This window comes from Taurulus bubalis (genome assembly GCF_910589615.1).
Source record: "Taurulus bubalis genome assembly, chromosome: 3".
In the NCBI taxonomy this organism is placed as follows: domain Eukaryota; kingdom Metazoa; phylum Chordata; class Actinopteri; order Perciformes; family Cottidae; genus Taurulus; species Taurulus bubalis.
The window spans coordinates 37,113,867-37,129,159 of record NC_136591.1 but is presented as its reverse complement, the minus strand read 5'-3'; the positions used below and the strand labels follow the sequence as shown (position 1 = coordinate 37,129,159).

Sequence of the window (15,293 nt, the reverse complement as noted above, 5' to 3'; positions counted from 1 at the left end):
GCAATACTCTGCAAATGAATAGAAAACACATTTTTCAAATTCCATGTTCTATCAGTATTGGTATAAAGATATGTAGATATCGTATCGAGGTTGAAATATTGGTATTGTGAGAACACTTTATTTCACGTTGTTGTTTTCCAAATAGCGTGCATGCATATTTGTATTTCTGTGCTTTTTTGTGCCGATTTGTTCCAAATTAATGATTTTCAGTATAAGTTGTAAATAAATGATGGCCATTTTACAGATACAAATTCCTATTTGTACTACTTCTCCTGAAAGTGGATTTTTCTATCTCACAGCCCTGTGTTTTTTTTCTCCAGAATCATCTGAGAAACAGTCATAGTTTGGAATGGGAAGGGCGGGTGATTGGAAGAACCAGCTGTCAATCAAACGCTTACAGAAGCCAGTCAGAAGACTATTCATCTTTTCTGTCACCGAAACGCCTTCAGTGTTGTTCTTTGCTCTTTTTCAATGAAGAAATACTCTCAAGTTCTAATAAAGCTGATGCCATTGCAGATCTATGCTAACCTCTGTAGAAGACATTGTCGCACCTGCCAGCAGCTCCTTTGAGGACGCCGATTGATTTGGCTCAAGGCCGGACACAAAAGTACTACTTTAAGTCTGCGAGGATACATATGCTGCATGTGATAGCGCAAAAGTCCAACTGCAGTGCAAGTAAGGTTATTCCTGGTGTCCATACCTCACTGGAAGCGGGATGTATTTGTTCCAAGACGAAGTGCACGGTGAGCGGGGTTTGGTTTACAGAAACTTGATGTCTGGCGTGATCTCGGACAAAATTCCAGCACGAAGTTCAATCAGGGAAAAACACAAAGGCCTGAAGACAAAGGGAGGAACGATAGGAAAGGGACAACAATTACATTTAGTTAATACAATTGCTCTAACAAAGATGTTTGTCCCTGTCAAAGTCTGTGGTTTCTACTGCTCACCCTCCTCTGCAGAGGTAAGACCACCACGTTGTAGTACAGGGAGTGAAGGTTCTGTTTGGGGAAATACTGCCAGACCAGCTTGGCCACGTCCTCGTGCTTGTAGTATTCCGCTGGCAAACCGGTCAGCATGATCGTTGGGGACATGGCGCCACGACTCGCCTCCTAGGAAACACAACACTTGATTAATTAATGTGTTGCCGCCATATCAACTTTTGATGGCGGATCAAACAGTCGACTCCATCTCAGCATCGGCCTGTGAAGTTTTCCAGACCGATTTAGAAACGGTAGCCCGTGTTGATCCATTTTGAACCCATTATAAATAACATAGATGGTCTTGTTATTGAGTAAAGCACACAAGATAAGTAACATATAGAACAGTACTAGAACAGTGGAGACCTTGCTCTGAAATGCCAATTTTGAACTTCTTTTATTACAGATTCTGCATCCCTTTCCCACCTATTTATATTGCTTCAGCTGCTTCTCGATCCAAATCAACAGTTTAGCATTAGCCTTTTAACAACCAGCAGTCACACCGCAATTTGTTCAGATGTGGATGTTCAGATTACAATCAGAATGGAACTCTACCAACACCGAGCACAATATGATGTTTATTTAGCAAAATGTTGATCGATGTGTCATGGCGCACTTCTGAAACACTTCAAAAATGTAGCACACCTCACTTCTCACAAGCTACTTGATCCAAAAACTGAAGGTCATCTTTCAAAACTATAAAAATTATGAGCCTAAATTATTGATATGATATACACTCACCTAAAGGATTATTAGGAACACCATACTAATACTGTGTTTGACCCCCTTTCGCCTTCAGAACTGCCTTATTCTACGTGGCATTGATTCAACAAGGTGCTGAAAGCATTCTTTAGAAATGTTGGCCCATATTGATAGGATAGCATCTTGCAGTTGGTGGAGATTTGTGGGATGCACATCCAGGGCACGAAGCTCCCGTTCCACCACATCCCAAAGATGCTTTATTGGGTTGAGATCTGGTGACAGTGGGGGCCATTTTAGTACAGTGAACACATTGTGATGTTCAAGAAACCAATTAGAAATGATTGGAGCTTTGTGACATGGTGCATTACCCTGCTGGAAGTAGCCATCAGAGGATGGGTACATGGTGGCCATAAAGGGATGGACATGGTCAGAAACAATGCTCAGGTAGGCCGTGGCATTTAAATGATGCCCAATTGGCACTAAGGGGCCTAAAGTGTGCCAAGAAAACATCCCCCACACCATTACACCACCACCACCAGCCTGCACAGTGGTAACAAGGCATGATGGATCCATGTTCTCATGTTTACGCCAAATTCTGACTCTACCATCTGAATGTCTCAACAGAAATCGAGACTCATCAGACCAGGCAACACTTTTCCAGTCTTCAACTGTCCAATTTTGGTGAGCTCTTGCAAATTGTAGCCTCTTGTTCCTATTTGTAGTGGAGATGAGTGGTACCCGGTGGGGTCTTCTGCTGTTGGAGCCCATCCGCCTCAAGGTTGTGCGTGTTGTGGCTTCACAAATGCTTTGCTGCATACCTCGGTTGTAACGAGTGGTTATTTCAGTCAAAGTTGCTCTTCTATCAGCTCGAATCAGTCGGCCCATTCTCCTCTGACCTCTAGCATCAACAAGGTATTTTCGCCCACAGGACTGTCGCATACTGGATGTTTTTCCCTTTTCACACCATTCTTTGTATACCCTAGAAATGGTTGTGCGTGAAAATCCCAGCAACTGAGCAGATTGTGAAATACTCAGACCGGCCCGTCTGGCACCAACAACCATGTCACGCTCAAAATTGCTTAAATCACCTTTCTTTCCCATTCTGACATTCAGTTTGGAGTTCAGGAGATTGTCTTGACCAGGACCACAACCCTAAATGCATTGAAGCAACTGCCATGTGATTGGTTGATTAGATAATTGCATTAATGAGAAATTGAACAAGTGTTCCTAATAATCCTTTAGGTGAGTGTATATGATAGGCGAGTTGAACTGAAATTGGGCTTACCTCAATGTCCTCCTGAATGTGTACTGTCAGGTGATCTTGGAATAAAAAGGGAACATAAGCAAATACAATTACTTGACTGAATAGGTTGCAACACATTTGACAGAATTAAACATTTAAAATAGATTGTTGCAAGAATTGCTCCCTTACTTGGGATGATGAACCAAGGACACGTGGTCGGGTACAGGAAGGGATGACTCTTCAGCGTGACCCAAAACGGGCCAACGGTGTCCAGCGGAATGCCAAATTCCACCGACGGGATGGTCGACCCGGTAACAGCATCTATGCTGGGAGGTATTGCGTTCTTAGGAAATGTTGGTTCTGCAAAACAAAGAAACGTGTCAAAGAGTTCTGCCTCCCAGATGGATGCCTTTGCCTTTGCAAAGTTGCATCGCTTCATCATTTATCCTGTTAGACGTTTGGTGAAGTTGTCATAATCAGCATGTGAATTCTTGACTCGTCTCAGTGACCTCGCCCGTTGAAAACCAAAAATCGTATCCGTTCATTCAAGTGGACGATTGCGCCAAATTCTGAGAAATTCCCAAAACAGACACTTACGTTGTATTCCAGTTGGGTCAACGTCTGGTATCTTCAGCCTGTAGATTTTGTGCGCAGGGGCGTGTTTCAGCAAACTGTACCAAACTCCGAGCCGATCAGCATGGCGAACGGAGGCAAATTCTACAAATACCTGGAACACGTAAACATACGGGACAAGTAAGAATGACAGGAAGTCCTTTATAAAGCCACTTAAAACAGAAATACTCGCATGTGTTTGTTCATACCTTATTGAGGAGAGGAAAGAAGTTCTTGACAGATTGGATTTTCTCCAAAGATTGTCTGAGTTCCCAGGTCTCACTCCAGGAAATGTTCTTGATGAAGACAGTTTTGGATCCATCATCGATCACCGGCTGCATCAAGAACAGGAAGTGATCATCCAAAACCAAAAGTTAAAAAGAGCAGAGACACTTTTTTCAAAGTAAAAGACAATATCTTAAATAAGCTTCCTGTATTCTCTTCACTGTTTTACACAACTGTTGAGTTTCCAGCAGTTATGTTAAATATCTATATATTTTGGTAAGACAAACGAGTCAAGATTTATAATTCAAAGACATCTGAAAACACAAATGTGACATATAGAACTTGAGAGAAAGTGTGTTTAATACTTACAAACTGCATCAGCTTCATCAGTGATTTATAAAAAAATAACTAAAACAGAAACAAGGCATTTTTTAGAATACAAGAAAAATACATTTCCACAACCTATCACACTCATCTAATGTTGCGAGCCTGCAGACTCAGAGTGTATGCATTTCATTTGCATACATATGACCATAAATGGGATGGTGTGTGTGCTAATATTTCGATTTTTGACCTTTCAACCTTTGAGACCCAGAGGTTGCCGCTTGGTTTTAATCAATTTGCTTGTTTTAATGGTTTCTTTATTATTATTGATCTAGTATTGAATTTACTTCTTCTATAAAAACAGTCAATATAAACAGAATAGTGTCCGTGCTTACCGGTCCCAACCTAAAGCTGTTCCCTAGAACGTTGAAAGTGAGTTTCATCCGTTTGAAAAAAATGCCCTTTGTTTCAGAGGCCTTTATTACGTTGCGCGCATCCACAACTTCCGGCATGAAGACGAAGGCCTGAGGAAAACCAGAGACAAAAATGTATTACTACTTCTATCTACTTGTTCAAGCTACTTTTTCACGTATTTTAATGTGTTTAAAATTAGTCTAACAATATATACCAACAGTATATACAAAATAAGAAGTATGTAAAAATCTCAAAATACATGATCTGTCAGGGTGTGAGTTCACAAATTAACTTAAAAAGGAAAGGTTGCACACATCTCTAAAAAATTTAATAATTTGAAGAATAAAGGAGACACAAAATACACTAAAACACAAACTTTTTTACTAAAAAGCAACATCGGAAACATGTGATTAATATTCCAAACAAACCATGCACGTCTGGGGAAGAATGTAGATGTTGTCTTCTGCATATTTAAACCCAAATGGAGTGAGCAGCTGGACAAGGTCGTCCTCTGTGTAGCAGCTGTGGTCATAGTTCGGCAGGTTGGTTATGTACAACTGCTTCTGGCTAGGAGTCGAAAACTGAGAAAAGGAAGGAAAATAAAGAAGGGAGGCGTACATAATTTAAAAAAAAAAGGCAGTAATGGTTTATGTTTGTTAATAAATGAAGATTCACCCTTGCATAAGGAAGATAACCCACCACCCTTTTTGCTAATTAAAAAAATGCTGCTTCAATAAGAACTGTTGCACTGCAGTTATTATCTAACCAAGAGCATAAAATCCAGTTAGAATAAGGTGATGAAATCATGAATGACACGTTAGTCAAAGAGCAGGATTTTAAAGAGCCGTAGATTCATTAGCCTCTTTCAAAGAAAAGACATGTATACTTATATCTTTAGGAAAACTACATGTGTACATTTCATACAAGCGATTTAAGAAAACTTACCTTCGACTCGAAGTATTTATTCAGATTGACGCACGCTGTGCAGCAGAGACAAAAAAAAAAATTAAACAAAATAGAGAAAGATGTGAAATTGGACAATCAGACATTTTCTTAGATTGCTTACGTATTTTGTATGGAATTGGGCGGTTTTGAATCGTCTCCCCAAAGGTCAGACCACCAAAAGCCTTCTTGGCTGCAATCATAGGATCCACAGAAAAATAATTGTTGAGGTTAGATGGATGAGCTAAAGAAAACCCTATTTAAACATAATATTTTACAAATTCATTGCTTAACCCTCTCGGCACCGAGGTCATTTTCTCTCGATTTTACATAATTTCTTAAATTCATCTTTTAAAAGGCACTTGCATATCACATACCCATGTTGTACATCAAACATTGCAGAACAATCTGAGCTCTCTGTATAATGAGGCACGATTGTCAAAAATGTAAAGATAAAATATGACCCTAAAGCTGAAAAATGGAATCTCGATTTTGGAAATCCTTCAAGTCTCTTGTGAAAACATACCTTTACTCAGGTGGTCGAACTGTTTTGGTTGTTGAAATTGGTTTACCAAAGGTCATAGGTTCACAAAAGCAGTGAAATATATGAATAAAATGGTAGGTACATAAATGTCTAAAACCAAATTTTTTATTATCGTCTTTTTGAGTAGAAATGTGGTCTGTCACACCTTTCACCAAAATGATAAAAATGGGACTGAGAAATGACTTCATACTGCAGATCAAGCTTCATCTTCATTCAGTCTGTCTGTGGCAAGTGTTGTTCTGAAGACACTAGTTTTTAGCTGGTTTTCACGTGGGTAGTGTGTTGTCTATCTAAGTGAAAAACAGTATCTTTTTGCAACGCAGGTGGATGGGTAGATCCTACAAAAGAAAATGCATTGCTGCAAAGCTGACCATGAGGTTGTTTGCTCATGAAAGTTGACTCTTTGGAGATGTATGTTTTTTACAGAACAAGGACACATCTGGTCATCTGGCCACAATTCAACATACTTCACCATCCATCCATTCAAAAGAACGTACCTTTTTTTCTTGGTTTCTTCTTAACCCTTCCACCGGTCCACCTCGCCTCCATAGCGGCTTCGATTGAGCTTCCCGCCGCATGCCGAGTGACGTGTGAAGCCTCCGCCGGTCCTCTTGCAGTGTCTTTCAGCACAGCTTCTTGAACCTTGATTTCAGATTCTTTTACATCCCGCTGATGAGTCGTGGCCTTAGATCCTGGTGAAGTTTTTTTCTGTACCAAGGTCTTTCTAACAGATCCCTTCCCAGGCAACTTTCCTGTTTTCCCCATTTTATTCCCTTCTGGAACCAAGCTCGTTGCTTGAGAGGCAGTCGCTGCACTTTTCCTGAGTTTGTCAATTGTAGGTCTTTTGGCTTTAGAATGAGACAGTAGAGGCTTTTTAGACCCTTCAATTAATGATGAGGACTTCTTCTTGGCGAGCTCGGCCATTAAGGCAGGAGCCAGAGTTTTAACCATGGTCTCCAGGTCAGACTGATTTGACAGAGACTGGACAGCTAGAGGGACAAAGGCGAAAACAGTGTCAGACGAAAAGAGCAGCGTTTGGTGGTGAAAAAGTCTCAATTCAGAGTCTCAAAGAAAGACGAAAACATTTAGAGTTAAAGGTCATATAATCGTAAGGAGACCACAGCTTTCTTACTTCATGAGCTGTTATCAGATTTTAAACTTAGTTTACAACATTTGCATCTGAACCACTGGAAAGCAGTAAAAAAGAAAATGCACAAAATACATATCTCTGTAAAAAGCACTAATTCAAGTAAAAAGGTAATGTTGAAAAGGTCTCTGGGTACTTGCAGTCAACAGCTCACTACTGTAGGTGCCGTTTCACTCATCTCATACACAGCAATTAAGCGCATGTCGCAAAAGAGTATTCCTTAAATATTGTGTATAAAACCACACAAATAACAGGTTGTATCGGTGGCATTCACCTGCACATTAATAGACGCAGGTACGTTCCCACACAAAATAAGTCTTTAAACATGGCGTTAAGTCGTTAAAATGTTCGCAGTTTCTCAAACCTGATGTTTCCAGAAGTTTCTTAACCAAGCTGTCTGTGCTGCTCTGCTTTCGTTTGGGGGATCGTCTCTCTTTGCTCCTCTCTGATGGCGACTGTCTCTCATCACTCCTCTCTGATGGCGACCGTCTCTCTTCTCGCCTCCTTGGTGGCGACCGTCTCTCATCACTCCATCTGGGTGATGATTGTCTCTCGTGGCTTCTCCTCGGAGATGACCATCTATCGTCTCTTCTCCTTGGCGAGGATCGGCTCTCAGGGCTCCTTGAATGTGACCGGTAGCGGGAGAGAGTAGTGCAGGCATACCTCGGGGAATTAGAACGAGACCAGGACCTGGTAAGAGTACAGATCAAAGGGAATGACAATCTTAAAAATATAGTTCTCAAGGGGTGACAAAACCAAAAGAGGTTAAAATGCTGATGCAGGCATTTTAAAGGTTGACACGTGACTGCGGCCGTGCAGAAAGACCAATTAAAATGTGTAGTGTGAGTTAACGCAACCTACATGAACAATAAAATTGCCTACAGTGTCGGCCGAGCGCATCTAACTTACCGAAGTGCAATCTTACCATCCCAATCCGGATATCTGTTGAAAAAAATAACAAATGAAACACACCTATGAAAAACAAAGGTCGCGGTGAGGTAGGCAGTCATAAAGCAGTTGTATTTAGGTAATGCTTCTAATGTCAGATAGTATCAAGGAATAGTACGGGTTCTGCAGAACAAAACAACCAGAGGAGGTACCTTAAAAAAAGCAAATATGAACCCTGACAGAAGTTCCCAACAATATAACTTCAAGAAAGACCCTTCAAGATACAAAGATCTTTATCGGGAAAAGTTCCAAAGAAAATAAAAGAACTGACTGTTTTCGGAGGTATTTGCAGTTCTCAAGGTGAAGACTGGTGTTCTGGTGGGTGATCCAATCCTAGTAGTCAGAACAACAAGCACAGCGTTAGAATTCATTATCATGAAAAATAACAAATATAGAAGTACCAGTAACAAGCAACCAAAATTAAGAGTTCTTCTTTGGGTTCTTGATAGTGCAATGTCTAGTTCTTGTTTCCTGAAGTACGTTGAAGATCTTCTCAGCAGAGGTCACTATCATGACAATAGTGACCAGGGCAAACGCACACAGGTGAGACCTCTGGAGTCGGCAGGAAGATGTGGAAACTAGGAAGAGGCTGGTGGTTCCTGGTTGTTGTTTTGTGAAATGCGATGCCCCAAGGGGACTGAATGCTGATTGTGTGGTTTGTGGAGTACGATGCTGGGGACTTCAGGTAATTGATGGTGGTTGGAATATTATTAGGACCCAAAAATGGAGATAGACTCCAAAATAATATTAATGCAAGTAACAAAATGCATTACTGATAGTTCCAATAGCAAGAAAAAAAAAATACAAATTATACAACTAGGGATGCATTGATCTAACTTTTTCAATCCGAATACCAAGATCTTGGCTTTGGATATTGGCCGATACGGAGGACCGATGTTTAGCTCACTGTGTGGAAGTGATTGGGATCCTTATTTTAAAAGAAATGCAACATCAGACTCAACCTAAAAATTGCTTTGTTCAATTTAGTTTTTCAAAGAAATGCATAGATATAAATGTACTGAAATGCTATTCATAAAAATAATGGTATCCAATATCAGATTGTCAACAATACCCAATCTAGCTATTTGAGTCAGTATCAAGACAATATAGGCATCAGTGCATCTCAATATACAACAATTAACCACTGTTTCATAGTATTTTAACGGCATATACAACATGGGAAAAAAGCCCCAAAACTGAGAAAGAAGGGCAACAGTCCTCTTCCATCCTCCTCTGATGCACTAGTTCTTCAGAGGTGCAGATTCTTGCTGGTCAGGTCTTCTAAGCCCTTGGTTTCATTTTCAACAACCGTTCCAGAAGTTGGCCGCATGTTGTTTAATCAAATTCTGCTAAAGTCATCACTGTAAAAGGTAATAGTCTTATACCAATAACTTTATTATGAATGCTCATCATCTGTCTAAACTAGACAATGGTGAACAAAAAAGAGTTTTAAGTTAAAATCACATGTTAATCAAACATTGTGAACTTGAATTACAGATGACAAAAACAGTTGTGACTGGCATCCTTGGCGCTTTTAGTTTTTTTGGTTTACAGTACATCCAAATCAGTTAACGTTAAAAAAAAAAAAAAAAGTCCCAAAGTTTGCAATCTAACCGTGTTATTCACATCGGCTTGAAAGTATCGCTCTTAAACCAAATCCATCAGTTTCCCAAAAAGTTTAAAAATATACAATTTATAATAGTATTTCAGAATGAAAAAAAGAAAGGACATTTTAGATATTCGAATAAATATGCCACAATTTCCCAAAAAGGGAGCGAGAACAGAGTGCAGACTTCCACTTACCTTCATACAAAGAAAATCACTGCTACACAGACAACAGGTATGTGGAAAGACTCTTGGTGAGGCCGATGCATAATCATGCATCATGGTCGCTGTTGGCAGGCCCTTGACGGCTGCAGCCTTTGCCGGAGGCGGCCTGTTGGAAGGTGGCATCAGATGAATGAGGTCCATCAGATTTGGGATTGGCTGAGGCAGAGCTGAAGGACTAATGATGGGGGGAGGACCACCAGGAACAAACACCGGATGTTGCATGGCACCAGTGATGTAAGGCACGTGAGGTGGAGGGGGAAGATAAGTTGGTGTCGGGAGAAGAGAAGTAGGTGTCGGGAGAAGGGTCCTTTTCGTGGTAGTGGACGTGGTTGGAGGTGTGGAGACGCTGGACACGGCAGGATTTCTGTGAACAAAAGAAGAGTTGCATTGATCATGTCGGAGAAAATGTAGAAATTCAAGGCAGAAAGTCAATGTCACGGTTTCAAATGGTCTTCACTATAAAATAGTGCTATACTTCACAGGTTGAGAGCCTGGAGTGACTTTTACTCAACTCCCACAAAAAAAAAAATTATGCTGAGAGGCAAATTTCCCTAAAAGTCAAATGTTTTCCCACTGAGGACACCCATTATGGAAGCAACCGAATATGTATAGTAATATATTGATAAAAACAAGATTATCACTGTTAAAAAGAGGTCTGTGTGAAAACATATCTTACTTCTGGGAAGGCTTCTTTTGCTCCGTAGAAACAGTCTCCTGGAAACAAAAACAATTAGACACGTTATTTCAGATTAGTCAGTCGGCGTATGCTACGTGTTCAATGTTCGCGAATCTGCCCAGAACACAGCAAATAAATAATAAAAAAAACTTAACTTGGAGAAACTGCAGTTAAAGATTAATTGAAACATTCAGAAAGAAGACTTTCACCTATTGGAAATAACAAATGTTTATTGGTAATGTTTGCATGCCCTTTAGTGGACAGAACTTATAACAAGTGCAATGCATAAGTCTGTAGTAGCAATTACTGATAGCACTTAGTAGTTTAACTTTATTGAAATTGTACTTTCTTGATTCTTGTTGTTCTGAGTTTGTACTCATGGTGGTGTTGAGGATCGGGTTATGTAAAGTACGAGCTCTTCTCCTTTTTTGCTTTTCTAACTATTTTTCATTCCAAGTTCTTTTCATTTTCTCTTTATGCATTATAACTAGATTGCTTTGAGTGAAATAGTATTTTATCACGCTGCGTTATAACTAGATTGCTTTAAGTGAAATAGTCTTATATCACAATGCATTATAAATAGTTTTAAGTGAAATTATCTTTTATCATGCTGCATTATGCTAATTGTTTTGATTGAAATTGTGCTTAAATACGCTGTAGTACATTCCTGTTATTTTTATGACATTTATATATGGTCATAGCAGATAGTATCCTGTTGTAGACGGAAGACAGGTCCAAATATGGTCCTGTTGTTTATCAACTGACCTTGAGTAGCTTTTGCAGCTGCAACCACAAAAACACGCTATTGAGCGTGTGACCAAGGTCAAAGCAGATTGTAATCACATGCACCTGTTACTCCCACTATGTTTTGACAGAGATCTTCCCATACACTTGCCTATATATACTGTGATAACTGCGCACTTCTTCAGTTCATTACTGGTAACTGCTTCTAAGCGCTTAGGGGATTTCCCCCAAGACAAAAAAGAAACGGTTGATGAATTACAATGTGTTTTGTAGCTTTTTAAACATATAATACTGGTGAACTGACTCTTAAGCGCTGAGGGGAATTCCTCCAAGACAAAAAATAATCAGTTATGGTACTGTGTGTATAATAACTCTTGTTGAAATACAATTTATACTCTCAAATAAGAGTGTAGAACTCTACTCAATGGGGACTCCCGTTTAATGGAATAAGATAACTTCCAGGTTTTTTTGAGACGAAGAAGGTAACACCGGGCCGAGGCCATTGACCAGGGAACACAATCCATCACGATCCCGCCTCGTTTCCAGATCCAGACAAAAGTAAGTAATCGTTTGGGTTTCACTGTGTGCAAAACGATTCATCTTCCTTTCCTGTTAGAGGAAACAGTTCAGTGGATCATTGTGGCTCAATTAAATAGGTAGGCCACGGGGAAAAACTGAACGAAGGGGGTTTTTAACATCCGTCATTGTCTCATATCGTATAAATTGTAATCGAAAGCAAATTGAGGGGGAAACCTCAGGGTTCTAAAACGGGCCCTCCTTACACGGCTGGCCTAAGGAGTAGGCCTCCCCCTAGGTTCTGACCAGGTCAGGGCCCGTTACAGTGGAATTGCACTTATTGTAAGTCGCTTTGGATAAAAGCATCAGTTGAATGAAATGTAATGATGCAACAATAATCATTTCAAATGAAAGAAACAGCTTACCAGATGTTAGACTGTATATTGCCAAGTTTCTCTGGTAAATCACTCACTCACTCACACACACCTTAGTCTTTGAATGAGATCTTGCTTTGCTTTGCAGGCTGGGCGGTGCTTTCGAAGGCCTTTTGATCAACTTCTTCTTCTTTGCTGTAGAGGACGAGGAAGAAGACGAGGAGGGCTTTCCTCTAATGGAAGCGGAGGAGGATGATGATGAGGACTTCATCTTGGCGAGCTTGGCCATTAAGGCAGGAGCCAGAGTTTTAACCATGGTCTCCAGGTCAGACTGTTTTGACAGAGACTGGACAGCTAAAGGGACAAAGACGAAAACAGTGTCAGACGAAAAGAGCAGCGTTTGGTGGTTAAAAAGTCTCATTCAGAGTCTCAAAGAAAGACGAAAACATTTAGAGTTAAAGATATTATAATCGTAAAATGACCACAGCTTTCTTACTTCATGAGCTGTTATCATATTTACTCTGGAAAAATGTTTTCTACTTTGTATACAACATTTTCATCTGAACCACTGGAAAGGGCAGTAAAAATTTGCACAACATACATATATGTTGTATACACTCCGTAAGAAGCACTGCTTTAAGTAAAAAGGTAATGCTGAAAAGGTCTCTGGGTACTTGCAGTCAACAGCTCACCACTGTAGGTGCCGTTTTACTCATCTCACACACAGCAATTAAGCGCCTGTCGCATAAGAGTATTCCTTAAATATTGTGTATAAAACCACACAAATAACAGGTTGTATCGGTGGCATTCGCCTGCACATTGCACATTAATAGACGCGGCTACGTTCCCACACAAAATAAGTCTTTAAACATGGTGTTAAGTCAATAAAATGTTAGCAGTTTCTCAAACCTGATGTTTCCAGAAGTTTCTTAACCAAGCCGTCTGTGCTGCTCTGCTTTTGTTTGGGGGATCGTCTCTCTTTGCTCCTCTTTGATGGCGACCGTCTCTCGTCGGTCCTCCTTGATGGACACCGTCCCTCATCACTCCACCGCGCTGATGATTGTCTCTCATGGCTCCCTCTCGGAGATGACCATTTATCGTCTCTTCTCCTTGGCGAGGATCGTCTCTCAGGGCTCCTTGAACGTGACCGGTAGCGGGAGAGAGTATTGCTGGCATACCTCGGGGAATTAGAACGAGACCGGGACCTGGTAAGAGTACAGATCAAAGGGAATGACAATCTTAAAAATATAGTACATATAGTTCTCAAGGCGTGACAAATCCAAAAGAAGTTAAAATGCTGATGAAGGCATTTTAAAGGTTCTGCCGTCACATGTTTGGTAAATTCACTTTTTGCTCGTTTTAGAATGTATGCATCACAGACCTGCGAGTGTATCTGGAGCTGGTTGGCGATCGTGATCGACGGTTTGTCTCCCGTCTTCCCTCTGAATGAGAGTATTGACGGATACTAGGCGAGCTGGAGAGGGAGTCAGAACGGGAGCGGCTCCCTTTTCTGGCTTTCTGACGATGCTGGTAAGTCTGTGAAGAGGTCGAGGGCGAAGCCTTGGCATCTTTACCTGCAGCACTGGAAAGAGCAATGGATGTGAAATTCATTGAAAACGATAGGAAAGTTTTCCAAAATCAACACGGTACAACCGATTCCGGGTGCAACATGGTTGATGGATCCGAATGGATTTTAGCCTTGAATTGGTCGAATCGGGCAAAATTTCAACGGGGGGGGTCATAACTTTGTGGCCGTGCAGAAAGACCAAAATGTGTCGTATGAGTTGACGCAACCTGCATGAAAAATAAATGTCGGCCGAAACATCAAACTTACCGAAGTGCAAGCTCACCATCCCAATCCGGGTATCTGTTGAAAAAACAAAACAATGAAACACAACAAAGAGGCCACATTTTGACAAAGGTCTGTGGTGAGGTAGGCAGTCATAAAACAGTTGTATTTAGGTAATGCTTCTAATGTCAGATAGTATCAAGGAATAGTACGGGTTCTGCAGAACATAACAACCAAAGGAGGTACCTTCAAAAACAAATATGAACCCTGATAGACGTTCCCAACAATATCACTTCAAGAAAGACCCTTCAAGATACAAAGATCTTTATCGGGAAAAGTTCAAAATAAAATAAAAGAACTGACTGTTTTCGGAGGACTTGGCAGTTCTCAAGGTGAAGACTGGTGTTCTGGTGGGTGATCCAATCCTAGTAGTCGGAACAACAAGCACAGCGTTAGAAAGTCCTCATCATCACAAACTGCTATCAGCATTAACTCATCTTTGTGATCGTCTGACAACAGATTATTCAACATCACAGCAGCCACAAAGAAACTGTTGAGTCTCTCCAAGTCCAAGTGTTCTCTGCTCTTGTGTACAGTTTGTGGTGAACGTGTTGATATTATTAAGAGAGTCTTAAAATAAAAAGCATTTTTAATCTTGTTTCTTTCAATCTTCAGTCAACACTCATTTGAGGGACAAAGACAATCTTGACTCAACAAGTGAAGAGCTGTAACACTCCAGCAGAAAATGAAGTGTTTAAATAAAGTATTGAGAAATACACATGAAAACAAGTATCACATGGAAAAAAATCAGTCAGGACAATAAATCCTTTATAAATCTGGAAGCTCTTTTTCTTTATAATTACAGCAGACTTTTGGTCAACTTACAAGTTCAATAGCAACAATTCACTATCATGAAATATTACAAATATAGGAGTGCCAGTAACAAGTAACCACAAATAAGAGTTCTTCTTTGGGTTCTTGATAGTGCAATGTCTAGTTCTTCAGTCTTGTGTCAGAAAGTTTCCGGAAGTACGTTGAAGATCTTCTCAGCAGAGGTCACTATCATGACAATAGTGACCAGGGCAAACACAGAGGTGAGACCTCTGGAGTCGGCAGGAAGATGTGGAAACTAGGAAGAGGAGGGGGCTGGTGGTTCCTGGTTGTTGTTTTGTGAAATGTGATGCCCCAAGGGGACTGAATGCTGATTGTGTGGTTTGTGGAGTACGATGCTGGGGACTTCAGGTAATTCATGGTGGTTGGAATATTATTAGGACACAAAAAGGGAG

At 40.5% G+C, this 15,293-nt stretch overlaps 1 long non-coding RNA gene across 1 annotated transcript; it reads right to left on the bottom strand.

Moving 5' to 3' along the window:
• Positions 1–5,019: 5,019 nt before the first annotated feature.
• LOC306733519 lies at positions 5,020–5,634 on the bottom strand. Its single transcript, XR_013770947.1, has 3 exons — positions 5,564–5,634; positions 5,443–5,477; positions 5,020–5,078 (listed from the first exon to the last, which is right to left on the bottom strand). It is a non-coding gene; the product is annotated as an uncharacterized lncRNA (long non-coding RNA).
• Between the last annotated feature and the right edge of the window lie 9,659 nt (positions 5,635–15,293).